The sequence below is a fragment of the Populus euphratica genome, unplaced genomic scaffold, assembly GCF_000495115.2.
Source record: "Populus euphratica unplaced genomic scaffold, PopEup_1.0 scaffold1302.1, whole genome shotgun sequence".
In the NCBI taxonomy this organism is placed as follows: Eukaryota; Viridiplantae; Streptophyta; class Magnoliopsida; order Malpighiales; family Salicaceae; genus Populus; species Populus euphratica.
In genome coordinates this window covers 1-5,527 of record NW_011501156.1, presented here as the reverse complement: position 1 = coordinate 5,527, position 5,527 = coordinate 1, and positions in this window count along the sequence as shown.

Genomic DNA, 5,527 nt, shown 5'->3' with positions numbered 1-5,527 from the left:
AGGCATCTTGGTGTCCAGATCAAGATCATGCTCTTCCTTTCTCTCTTTTTTTCATTATGTTTAGCTAAGTTTATTATGTCAAGGTGAAAAGGTTACACTAATGGAGTAAGAATAAGTATAATGTAAACTTAATATGGACTTTAATATTTGATACTAACATGTTTTCCTTTAATGTTTGATACTAACATGTTTTATATTTGTTATCTTGTTCACTCTTTAATACTTTGCTTGTTAAATGACTAATCTTGATTTATGTTGTATAACACTTGGTACAACAAATGCTTGACACTTTCATAGTTCATACTGTATGATATAACCGACACCTGAGTTATGAAAGGAACTTGATTTGTTGTTAACATAAGTTATAATCATGAATGCTTGACGAGATTTACAAGTATTAGCATTAATCGAATAAGATGACTAATGTAATTATGTTAACAATCTATAATTTGATTGGAACCTCCTTTATGTGTGGTTTCCAATTGAATAATAAGAGTTTATATTATAATTGTTTGACAAACCATTAGTGGAATCTCTAACCTTGACATTTGTTATTATCATTGTTTAATCGTTACATTCATATTTCATCTCAAAGTTCTCATCATCTTCTTCTTCTTCTCCTTCTTTTTCTTTATTATTATTATTATTACTATTACTGCTATTATTATTATTATTATTATTATTATTATTATTATTATTATTATTATTGTTATTGTTATTGTTATTGTTGTTGTTGTTATTCTTGTTGTTGTATTATTGTTATTTATAATTTGTACAATTAACCTCCCTATGGTTCGACCCCGGTTTTGCCTGGTTATTTATTACTTCGACACTCCTGCACTTGGGAGAAGACATTAATCTTTTCGTCATGTCAAGTTTTTGGCGCCATTGCCGGGGAGGTAAGCTCTTGTATAAATTATAGTAGTTATTTTATTTTCTCTTTTCACTTTTATTGTATATAACTTTGTTTCTTTTCTCTTATTTCTTCTTCTTTTGTTTTCTTCTTCCTTTTATTCTTCCTCCTTCTTTTGCTTTCTTCTTCTTTTTTATTTTATTCCTACACGTGCATGAGAGTGTGGTCACGTACATCAAGTGGTAGACTTTGTAGGGTATCCTCATCATTTTCAGAAAATATAGCCGAAGAAGATAATCAATAGAAAATATGGCCGAAGAAGATAATCAATCACTTCATAATGAGAATAATGAGAATAACCGTGCTAGAACACTTAGAGACCACATGAATCCCATAAGAACAATTGCACCATCATGCATAGTTTTTTCTTCCGATGCATCTCATTTTAATTTTAAGCCAGACATTATTCAACTTTTACCTTCTTTTCATGGTTTAGAATTGGAAAATCCATACTTGCATTTGAGGGAATTTGAGGAGGTCTGCAACACATATAATAATTTAAATTGTAGCATGAACACCATCAGATTAAAGCTTTTTCCTTTTTCATTAAAAGATAAAGCTAAAACATGGCTATAAAATTTGAGACCAGGATCCATTCGTGCTTGGGATAAAATGCAACAACAGTTTTTAAAGAAGTTTTTCCCATATCATAGAACAAACTCTTTCAAAAGGCAAATCACCACTTTCACTCAAAAACTAGGAGAAACATTTTACCAATGTTGGGACAGGTATCGAGACTTGCTTAATACTTGCCCTTATCATGGTTTTGAAACATGGAGATTGGTTTCACATTTTTATGAAGGGTTAACACCTAGAGATAGGCAAATGGTTGAATTGATATGCAATGGAACTTTTGAAGATAAAGATCCTGATGAAGCAATGGAGTACTTAGACTTGTTAGCTGAAAATGCTCAAAATTGAGACACCACGGGTACTTATAAGCTGAAAATGCTCAAAATTGGGACACCGCGGGTACTTATGAGGCACCGAGTAAAACTCAACCTCATACATCTAGTGGAGGTATGTACAACCTTAGGGAAGATCATGACCTTCAAGCCAAGTTTGCATCTTTAGCTAGAAAAGTCGAGGCACTAGAATTGAAAAAAAGTGGCCAATTAAAATCTATTAAAAACATTGTGTGTCAAATCTGTGAAACAAATGAACACTCAACCAACGATTGTCCAACCTTGCCTTCTTTTAAGGAATGTCTCCATGAACAAGCTCATGCTTTAAACAGTTTCCAAAGGGCCAACCACAACCCATACTCCCAAACATACAACCCTAGTTGGAGAAATCACCCAAATTTCAGTTGGAAGAGTGAGAACAACAATGCACAAACTTCACAACCACCGTTTCAAGCACACCACAATTTCCAAAATTCTCATGGATATGCACCTCCTTATGCTCCACCTCCTAGAAGAAATCTTGAGGAAACATTGCATGCATTCATTGAAAAGCAAGAGACAATCAATACTCAACTTGCTCAAAACATGACAGATTTTAAAGATACTCTTGCAAAATTCACATCTGCTCTCAGTTTTCAAGAGAAAGGTAAGTTTCCATCTCAACCACAATAAAATCCCAAGGGGCAATACAATGCAAACGCAAGTAGTTTGGGAAGCCAACACATGGATCAAGTCAAATCAGTCAGGAAGCCAACACATGGATCAAGTACAATGCAAATGCAAGTAGTTCCGGAAGCCAACACATGGATCAAGTCAAATCAGTCACTACTCTGCGCAGTGGTAAGGTTATTGAAAAACCCTCTCTTGAACCTTATGAAAAAGATGATGAGTCAATCTCTGAGGGTAAGGAAGGGGTTGAATCTGAAAATTGCAAAGAAACGACTGATTCACCACCAGCACTTTCATTTTCTCATGCCATGACGAAACAAAGGAAAGTCAATCACAACTCTGAAATTTTTAAAATTTTCAAACAGGTAAGAATCAATATACCTTTGCTGGATGCTATTAAACAGGTTCCTTCCTATACTAAATTTTTGAAAGATCTATACACTGTGAAGAGGAAACTGAATGTGAAAAAGAAAGCCTTTTTAGCAGAACAAGTAAGTGCCATTCTTCAGAACAATAATGCTTTGAAATATAAAGACCCTGGTTGTCCTACAATTTCTTGCTTAAAGACCCTGGTTGTCCTATAATTTCTTGCTTTATTGGAGAACAAAAAATTGAAAGAGCCTTACTTGATCTTGGTGCTAGTGTGAATTTACTTCCATATTCAGTTTTTCAGAGTCTCAATCTAGGTGAGTTAAAACCAACTTCTATATCTCTTTTACTTGCTGATAGATCTGTAAAAGTGCCTAGAGGAATAGTCGAAGATGTGTTACTACAAGTCGATAAATTCATTTATCTTGTGGATTTTGTTATCTTGGACACAGAACCTGTTGAAGCATGTAATTCATTTCCTGTTATTTTAGGACGTCCGTTTCATGCAACTTCTAACGCATTGATTAATTGTAGGAATGGAATGATGAAGCTATCATTTGGAAACATGACATTGGAGATGAATATTTTCAACATTTACAAGCAACGTGGAGATGATAATGATTTACAAGAAGTAGATCATATTGAGGAATTAGTTTATGATCAACTTGAATCTACTTTAAGTAAAAATGAGTTGGATGAATCTAAAGATTTGCAAATGATTTATTCTGAGGAAGAAATCACGGATGAAAAACGCACCGAAAATGTTGATGAGGATCTTTTGTCAAAAGTGACAACAAATTCGACATCTAACATCACAACAATCGATGATTATTTTGCTAACGAATCCTTACTTTCTCTTAGTCCAATGCCTTGGTATGATAAAAATATCAATTTTCTTGCTTTAGGAGTTTTGCCAGCTGATTGGAGTACCCAAGACAAAGAAAAGTTTTTGAACGAAGTGAAGAGCTTTTATTGTGATGACCCTAACTTATTCAAATATTGTCCTGATCAAATATTTCAAAGATTCATTCCCGATAATGAGGTAGGTAGTGTCATTAAACTTTGTCATTCTGAAGCATGTGGAAGTTATTTCTCATAAAAAAACAGCTATAAAAATCTTTCAAAATGGATTTTATTGGCCCACCATGTTCAAGGACACATGCATTCTGCAAAACTTGTGAAAATTGTCAAAAAGTTGACATTGGTCAAAAAGTTTTGTTTTATAATTTTCAACTCTATTCATTCCCTAGAGAGCTAAGATCAAGATGGAACAATCCTTATGGGGCTTGTAATATTGAGAATTCAATGAATGACAATGTTTTTAAAGAAAATGGACATCGTTTGAAAGCTTGCTTTGATAATTTTCCTAGTGAAAATAAATCAACTGGTTTGAATGATCTTGTAGATAAAGGTTGATTATTTTGTTTTTCTTACATTGTTTTTATGTTTCTTTTTGAGTGATTTTTGCTAGTTTCTCTCACCCCGGTCAAATGGCGGACAATAGTACTCCGTGACTTAAGTCGGTTCTTTTAGTTTCCCACAATAGCTGATATCTGTGTATATATTTGTGTAATTCTTTGAATCTCTCTTCCAATTCTCATTTAAAATGGACACTAATCTTGAAAAATTGAAAAAGTATTTTCCCGCTCTGCCTCAAAATACGATTACAAAAATTTACCATGCTAGATGTGCAAGATTGAGATTGTTAATGAATCATGGAATTCTTAAAGATATTCGCTGATTGATTGAAGCAAAGGTCCGATTATCAGGTGAGTCCTCTAACTCTTTCATTTCACATATGCCTGGAACAGGTAAAAGCACTTTTGCAAAGAAACGTCGTGCAAAACGACTGAAAGTCTGTCATCGATGTGCTAGATGGACTTGTAATACACAATGTTGTTCTTTAGGAATGGTATCTATAAACCGTGAAGATAAAATACAATTCATTAAGGATGACCTGACTAAGGAGTCTTTAGATAATCTTCTATTGACTCTTGAGACACATCCTAGTGGAGATGTGCATCGTGCAATTCATGATTTATGACCACTATTTCATAAAGAACATGATCAATTTAGTCTTGGGAATCTGACTAAAAAAGACCCTGTTTGCCAGTTTTTAAGAAAACTGGATGGGAAGCTTATCCCCGACCCATAGAGGGCGTTTAAGCCGTTATTGGACGTAAAACCAAGGGAAAATGTGAGCCACAATCATAACTATCTGTACATACAAATGCTTTTTCAAAAGTAAGTAAATAAAAAGAACGAGAGAGTGTGTGAGACTCCAGCTGGCCTACATATAGGTGTTATGATTGCCTTTCTAACTTTTCATCTATAAAACCCTCTCTTCCTTCCTTTCATTTCTACTCAATCCATACATTCAACAAATACAGAAGTGTGTAGAAATGGCAAGTTCCTCAAGTCATCATATAAGAAATATTTGTGTTTTCGGTGGATCTAGTCCTGGGAAAGAAAAGGAGTTTTTAGAATCAGCAAATCATCTTGGTTAAATGCTAGCTAAGAGAAAGATTCATTTAGTGTATGAGGGAGGCAATCTTGGGTTAATGGGAGGTGTGTCAATAGCTGCATTTTTAGGAGGTAGTCAAGTTTTAGGGGTCGTCCCTAAAGCTTTAGCACAAAGGAACATCATTGGAAAAACAATTGGAGAGGAACT